The 8,486-nt window shown below is 39.9% G+C and overlaps 1 protein-coding gene across 1 annotated transcript in view; it reads left to right on the top strand.

Annotated features, from left to right (window-relative positions):
• The first annotated feature begins 4,735 nt into the window (after window positions 1-4,735).
• The window catches only part of PPARG (peroxisome proliferator activated receptor gamma), a 72,455-nt gene continuing 68,704 nt past the window's right edge, over window positions 4,736-8,486 (top strand). The window contains exon 1 of the mRNA XM_014057989.2: window positions 4,736-4,792. The gene's annotated coding sequence lies outside the window, so the exon portion shown is untranslated. The remainder of the gene's footprint in view (window positions 4,793-8,486) is intronic.

Here is an 8,486-nt window from a genome sequence, read left to right as displayed (position 1 = left end):
AAAACATGAAAGTTGACTGGCTAACCTACTTGCAAATCAAAACTAAACACAATAATGATACTAAAATATATGACATCAAAACAGAACCACAAGAATTGGATAAAATAATTCATAGCTCAGATAGAAAGATCATAGGGAGAATAAATAAATTTCTCCTGAAGCATAAAATGGAAGAGGAAATCGTGAAAGAACAAATGATAAAATGGGCACGGAACTTTGGCTATAATATTGAATTGGATAAATGGGAAAAATTTGGGGGAACAAACTTAAAAATGACACTATCAGTTGCATACAAGGGAAATCAGTACAAAATGTTTTACAGATGGCACCTGGCACCAACAAGGTTAGCTAAAATTTCAACAAATACCTCCCCAAAATGCTGGAAATGTGAATCAATACATGGAACACACTACCACTTATGGTGGACCTGTGAGGAGGCTAAAAAATTTGGAAAAGGATCAAAAAGTGGCTAGAGATAATAACAGGATTTAAAATAGAATGGAAACCTGAAGTTTTTTTAATTAGGAATAATGACTGAAATATAAAAAAGAAATTCAGTATTTAATATTACATATAATTATGGCGGCAAGGATTGCCTTTACCCAGAAATGGAAAAACAAATTAATTCCAAGCGAAGATGAAATAATAAAAAAGGTTATGGACTGTGCTGAAATGGACAAATTAACAAAAGAAATCCAGGGAAAAGAAGAAACAGAATACCACCAGATATGGGATAAATGGAGGAAAGAAACAAGGATCAATAAAGGAAGACAACAAAGCCCAAAAATAGTAGTTAAGGAGAATTAACACATATATATGTATCCAAGTGGTTTAAACTTACTTGCCAATATAGCAGACAGAGGAGTAAGATAAGAGAGTTAAGAATGGTGAAATACAAATGAAATATAATAGAAGGGAAAACAATATAAGGTGAGCAATATCGATTGGCAATTGCTATTAGAAAGAACAGGAAGCTCCTGTTCGTACTCTATTGTGTAAATGTGGTGTACATCTACGTTTTGTGTGTGTGTGTATTTTACGTTTGTAAATAAAATTTAAAACAAAAAAAAGAGTATGAGTCACCCAGGAAATTTCTCTGGTTGCGAGTAGGCAACGTCTATGACATCATTCCCCTTAACACTGTATCACATTGGCTCTCATTTACATTCACTTCTGTAAAAAAAAATTAGGAAGTAAAAAAAAACCATTTTTATCTAGTTTATACATGCCATAAAAATATTACCTTAGAAAATTCCATTCAATCTACATGAATGTAAAAGCAGAAAATTTCAAAGTTCATCCAAAAGCCCTCACATAAATTCATTGGAACTTTGTTTGTTTGTTTGCTTCTTTATTCATTCATTTTTTTACAACCAATTCTCCACAAGGTGACTCTGGGGAAATTTACAAAGTTATAAGCAATAAAACAATACAAATATACAGTATTTACCAGGGGTGTCAATCTGGATTTCTTTGAGGGGCCAGGTGAGCATTGTAGTTCTCCACGGGCCGGATGGGGGAGTGGGGGATGGGAGGGATGTTTCCTGCATCACCCTGCTGACCAAAACAGGGCGCAGGAGGGCTATGTGTGCCCCCCCCCCACACCTCATTTTTGGCTGCCTTCCCAGATGAAAATGAGCCACACAGAAGTCCTATGTGGCTCCCGCAGGGCCCTTTGTCATCCCCGGACTCCAGCAGCACTCTGCCAGCCACAAACAGGGGCAACAAGGTCCCCACACAGCCTCCCCCCGTGCTGTTTTGGCCAGCAGAGGTCCTGTGGGTCAGTTCCTTGGTATTTGCAGAACAGCCCCTTGGGCCAGATTTAGGCACCCCATAGGCTGAATGTGGCCTGCAGGGCTTGAGTTTGACGCCCCTGGTATATAGCATTAAAATAGTAAGCTACGATGAAAAGATGAGGAAGGAGAGAACAAGGTGTGTAAAAGATGAGTTGGGATCTGCTATTAGGCATCCCCCTTGTTGGTCCCTCAAGCCAGCTGGCAGAGCCAGCCCTTTAGTCCCTTATGGAAGGCCAGGAGGGTGGGAACAGATCTCACTGCAGGTGTCAAGATGTTCCAAAGGGCGAAAGCCACCGCAAAGAGGGCTCTTGTCCTAGACCCTGGCAACCAAAATTCCTTGACTTATGGGATCTGCAACATGCCTCCTTTGCTGCTGTGGATGGGGCAGGCTCATCCCATTGGGGATAGACTCATGCCCTGCAGGGTTTTATAAGTAATAACTAACACTTTTAATTGCACCTGGAAGAAGAGTATAATGTGGGTCATAGTAGGGGCCCCAAAGCTGGCACACCAACACACTCTGCACTGGTTTTAGATTCTGAAGGCTTTTCAAAGGTAGCCCTATGTAGAGCTCATTGCAGTAGTCCAGAAACAAGATGCCCAGGGCTTCAATGAGTACAGAGAGTCCTGATTTTTTTAATAAGTTTTTCAACCAATTAATCTAAATGATTAATTCATTAATCAATGCGTCCCTGTATTTTACTCATTAGCAATGTATAAAATAATGACTTTTCATAACAAAATAGCTATAATAAAAAGATGATTGTGAAGAAAACTGTAATTCAAGGTTCAGTTATTTAGGAGTAATCTTCACTGGAAGTTATTTCCCATTAAAAGCACTTTTGCCGATAATCACCCATTGAAACCAACAGAACAAAGTGACTGATACGGCTGATTAATTTAATTCAACTCGTTTTAATGGATTTAAAAAAATAATCCTCTCCAGATTTATTTAGAACTCCTCTGACTGAAATTGTCATATAATTGCTGATGAACAAGACCACAAAGCCAATAGACTGAGTGACTTGCAAATGACTCAGTTGCTAGACCTGGTTAATTGGAGCTGGAACAAAGCTACTACATTTTAAACAAAGAAACTAATCTATCATGGTATTAGAAAAACTTTTGTAAGAAATATATCTGACTCCCCGATAATTATTGTGTCTCATTTAAGGATGTTCTAAGTGTACCTTAGAATAATTTAGAGATAATTTAGATTAGTCTGCCATTTCAGACAGGTTTAAGAATCCCATTTTTATTTTTGCTTTAGTAGTTAGTCTCCTTCAAGTGGAATTCAACTCCTGCTGGCTTTGTCAGACTATCCATATGTAGCATGAGAGAGAGGGGAGGGGAGAGAGAGAGAGAATAACTTCATTTGTGGGGGCAAGTATGCATATACTTGTATGCATATATTACTGCTACTTGCTAGTTAAGCCTCCCACACCCTGATGTTGTCTGATGATTTGCAAGGTATTAACCTATTTGCATTTTAAGCATATCTGTATCTGTATTGTAATGGCAATTCCTTTTAATCAACTCACTGTTATCAAGTCAAAGATGCAATCAGATATTGACCTTGCAGTAGCACTGAAATCTTAGTATAGGTAGTCCTCGACTTACAACCAACACTGAGCCCAAAATTTATGTTGCTGAGACATTTGTTAAGTGTGGTTTGCCTCATTTTACGACCTTGCTTGCCACAGTTGTTAAGTGAATCACTGCAGTTGTTAAGCTAGTAATCCAGTTGTTGTGAATCTCGTTTACTCATTGACTTTGCTTGTCAGAAGGTTGTAAAATGTCATCCATGACACTGGTAACACTACAACCATCATAAATATGAGTCCTTTGCCAAGCAGTTGAATTTTGATCACGTGACTTGAGGATGCTGCAATGGTGTAAGTGTGAAAAATGGTCATAAACCAGTTTTTCAGTGCCGTTGTAACTTCAAAATGTCACTAAATGAACTGTTGTTAAGTCGAGGACTACCCGTACCTTCTGGGAGTCCATCAGGGTCCGTCTCACCTACCAATATTGGAAGAACCTTAAAAACCATGAAGAGGGTACCACATTTGGGCTATTAGAAATTCATAACAGGGCAGCAGAGGCCTGGACAGTCAAATCTGCCAGAGCCCTTTTGAAATTCTTCAAACTGCTTATAAAAGTTGCAAAACCAAAAGGAAAACACCACTAGTAACAAAATTCCAAACAGCTGATGGTTCCAAGTATCCCAAATCTCTCATCTTTATATTCAAACCCTAAGGGAGGGGCGGGGGAGGGAGAAGCAACAAAAGGCCAAGGAAATAAAAGTAGGAAGTTTCCTTCCTGTGTAAAAATGCAGAGGAAGGAAAGTCCATATTGCATTTCCTATTTTCTTTTTCCATTTCCTATCCAGAAGAAAGCAATCGTCCAAAGTCGGGGTTTGGGGGGTGGGGTGGGGGGGGTGTAGATTAACCAGGACAACCCTAAAACGAAACTCCGACCAAGTTTGTCCATGGGAAAACTAGTCCGTGGAGAAAACGTGTGAATGGGAGTGTCGGGCTGGTTCCCTAAAGGCTGCATTTTGAACACACACACCCCAAAAAAAACCCCAAGACCAGCCATAGCGCCACCCCGCAGCTCCCTATCCTTTGACAGGGCTGTATTCAAATTGCGCGCATTTTCTCCTGGCTTGCTCACCAGCACGTGGAACCCACTTTCTAGCAAAAGACACCCACCCCTCAGTTATTAATCGCCCGGCGAAATCCAAAGAGCCGGAGACCCGATGCCCCCGTTCCCAAAGCCCGGCTGGAGCCTCGCCTGGGGCTCAGCGGACAGGCGGAAAGCGGCTCCGGCGTTGCCGCTCGGGGCGCTCCCGGGTGGGTGGGGCACGGAGGTTGGCCTGGAGGGCGGGGTAGCCGCGGGACCGAGAGGCGGGGCCTGCCCCTAGGACGGGACGGGCGGGGGAACCCATGCCACTAGAAGCGAAGGCTTTGCTCCGGCCGCGTTGACAGCGTCAGGTCAGTGCGGGAGCGAACGAGGCAAGCGGGAGCCTCTCGCGGCGCGTCGGGGCAGGGGAGAGTGCCCGCCCGCCTCAGGAGCGGCTGCCACTCGCTGCAAGTCTAGGAGGCGAACTCGGGGGACTCGGTCCGTGGAGGCACGTGTCTCTGGGTCCAGCGGGACTGGGGCGGGAGGTGCATCGGGACCGGGATTGGGGGGAGGGGGCTCGGAATAGGGGAGCTGGCGCCGCAAAAAGAGAGAAGAAACTTTGTTGGGGACCTCTAGGGGGGCCGTGCCAGGCAAGGACAGGTCTTCTTCTCTATCAGAGTCGGAGGCGCGGGGTTTCCTCCTTAGAGTTCCTCTCCCGGCTCAGAGGTTGTGTGAATGGTCGGGAGAAAGTAATTGAAGTCTTTCCGGATGGGGTTACCCGACGCGAACTCTGTGGAAAGATAAGACTTACTGTCCGGGGGTAGTTTGAGTGGAGTGGTGAAGGGAAGGGGAGACATCCGTACGAAAGACATGCCCGTGTGAGCACACGCGCAACAACTTATTAACTCGTAGTTAATGGATATGACAGTCTGAGGAGTTGGACCCTAGACGAGGAAAATTCTGCCCAGGTAAAAGGAATCCAGTAGGTTTGAATGCCGAGAAGGGTTGCAAAGATTTTTTGTGATGTGCAGATTTTTTAAAAATGTATATTGACTTGAAAGTCTTTAGGTTTTTTTTAAAAGAGAGAGAGAGAGATAAACGCTTCCTGGCCCCTTTAGGCATGGGTGTGAAGTTTGCTTTGCATCAGCACTGAGTAATACATCTTGAGGAAGGAGAAGTTGATAGTAACTGGAATTATATTTGAGTATCTGATAAAACCCAGTGGGCAGGAATGGGCATTAATAGGCGCCTTCTGGGTTTGCTGTAGTTTCATAGGGCTTTGTTGTACTCTAGATCCCCTTAAGCTTTAGTTTTTCCTAGGTAAATTGCCTGCTGTGGGTATTCTGATAGGAAAACGTAAACCACGTGTAGCCAAGATGGGACCTTAAGAATAAAGACAAGATGATGGGTAGGGAGTTACACTTAGTACTTAGTAAACCAAAAGGGCTGATAATTTCTTTTAAATAAATCATGCTTTTTTTCTCTTAGCCTTCCTAATCACAACAAGGAGTGTAAATAGGGTTTCAAGTGCAATCATTCCATAACAGAGATTATATATTGTGAAATACATATGATGCCTTGGTGTCATATCCCAAGTCTGCAGGAGTGTTTTGTAAGTTTCCCACTGACATTTCTCCCTAGGGCATTAAACGCTAGAGACTGCAAGTTCCTGTTAGTGTCGTAACTTTGAGGCAATATGTGTGAGTTATGATCTAGTATGGTAACAGGGTCATAATTTAAAACTGCAGTAGCATTTTGGTGATAGGTTGAGTGAGAAAACACTTTTTATGGAGTGTGGATTACCACAGGTAAAAACCCATAATTGCTTCCAGTGATAGCTTGAAATCAAATATTTCCATCAGTGGCCAAATCTTATACAGGTATATTTCATAAATTATAATTTACCAAATATATCTGGAAGTCATAAGAGCCAATTTAATAATGAGCATTAATTTGACAATAATTATTTCAAAATTCAACCCTGACTCCTTTTAAAACATGTACTGTGTAATCTTCTGAGATGGGATTGAGTTAGAAAGTGATGGTACAGCTATTTTCTTTGTATAGTGAACTTTGAACCATCTTTTTAATATAAGTATCAAATGTTAATAACACCCACAGAGGTAGTTTTTACTTTTGAAACTAACAAGATTAGCTATTTTCCAGTGTGTGGTACAGTGAGTGAAAGCTATATATAAGAGGGAAAAAGGGAAAGGAACATCAGACAGTGATTACAGATTGTGTAGGCTGTTATCTTGATCATAAAGATTAGTGATACTCAGTCTGATGAACTCCAGTTGAATTGGAACTTACCAGAGAGTTGAAATTCCAATGCTTCTGAAGACTAAATTGCTGAGGTGGGGGCATTATTACATAGTGACCTTTATAAGAAAAAGCCAATTTAAATTGTAGGTATTTAATGTATAAGATAGTTGCCTGTGAAAAAAAGTTTATTAGGATCCTAATTCTGACTCTTACCCCATCACTTAAAGTGCTTCTTTTCAACTCATTTCTATTAAATTCATTTTGTGGAGTAATCATTCTGATGTATTGCTTAAAGATATTTTGATTTCCAGAGATGTTTGTATCTAAACTACCATATTGATAAAACCCAATATTTAACTTTTTAAAAAAATGAAATGCATGTCTGCAATAAAATAATTGTAATTATAATGTAATTAAGTCATGCATGGTTATTAATGGCAAAAGAAACATTTGTCATTTTTTTAATGGTATACATGAGCATGCATTGTTTTTGATTTTTCCTCTTTGTTCTTAGATTAGCTTTTCACTGAAAAAATGCTGTATGCAGTTTGGGCAGCAAAAATAGGCACCTTGAATTAAATATGGGTTTTTTAAAATGTTCCCTACACCCAATTCTCAAATCTTTTTATAATTCAGTCTTCTCTGTATTTTTTTAGAAGTTAGTCTCAAAAAGATTTCAGGTTTAGGCTAAAGAACTTGGTAGATTCTTAGGATAATTTCCAGTTTAGTTATCATCTGGTTTAGATAATCAGGTCATCTTTAAAATTGGGTCTCTATGCTTACCATCAATATGAGATAACCATTCCATGACATTGAACACCTATTATTGTGTGTGTGTGTGTGTGTGTGTGTGTGTGTGTGTGCGAGAGAGAGAGAGAGAGAGAGAGAGAGAGAGAGAGAGAGAGAGAGAGAGAGAGAGAGAGAGAGAGATTATTTCCTGGTATCTGTGGTAATGTTAAATAACTACAACACTTGTAGAAGAAGGGATTGTAAGACATTCATTCTATGGTTTTCAGAAGTTGAAATCTAAAGTTACCTGTTTTAAACTGAAGTGAAAGTCTAGTTGATATATGGATGAGCCTTGTCCTCAGAATCCCTAAAATGTTTCTGTGATTCTTTTATTCATCCAAAGACCACCACACTTATTTTTTTTCCAAAATCAATGGAAACAATAATCTGCTATAGATTATTTAGAATAACCAGAGAGAAACTTCTAATTTTATTAATATTTACCTAGCGCTTTTCAATAAATGACATGTATTATATGAGTGATAAGATTTTTCAGTATATCTGTCAGATTTCCACACCTCTCCTCAATATTTTTTTCATATACTGTATGTATAAAAAAGCCTTTAGTCATTAATGATATTAATAAATTGGCATAAACTCCCAATTCAAAATCTATAATAGCGAAGTCATATATAGTTCAGTCGTATACATATCAGCTGAATCTGTTTTACTGGTTGATTATGGGGGGAAAAGAGCAAGGTGTTAAAGGCACTACCATGAGCGCCTAAGACAACAATGCAATAAATATGACAAGAAATAAATTCATACTATCCATTTATTCCCAGGTAAGCTCATTTAAGATTGTGGCCTATGTTTTAAAAGTTTTGCTTTCCAGTATTGCAGATGGTCCTCTGCAGCTATAATTTTAAACAATCTAGAAGTAACAATTTTCCACCAGAATAAAGCTGGATAGTCAGTCTTATGATTCCTTAAGGTATGCATTAGGAGTAATAATGAACATACAGCATAAGGATTGTGGTAAATAGCTTGATAAGACTTAGTTTTCCGTGT

This window comes from Thamnophis sirtalis, unplaced genomic scaffold, assembly GCF_051295495.1.
Source record: "Thamnophis sirtalis isolate CommonGarterSnake01/CBP01778 unplaced genomic scaffold, rThaSir2_p1.2 scaffold_3, whole genome shotgun sequence".
NCBI lineage: Eukaryota > Metazoa > Chordata > Lepidosauria > Squamata > Natricidae > Thamnophis > Thamnophis sirtalis.
This window is presented reverse-complemented; position numbering and strand designations above follow the sequence as displayed.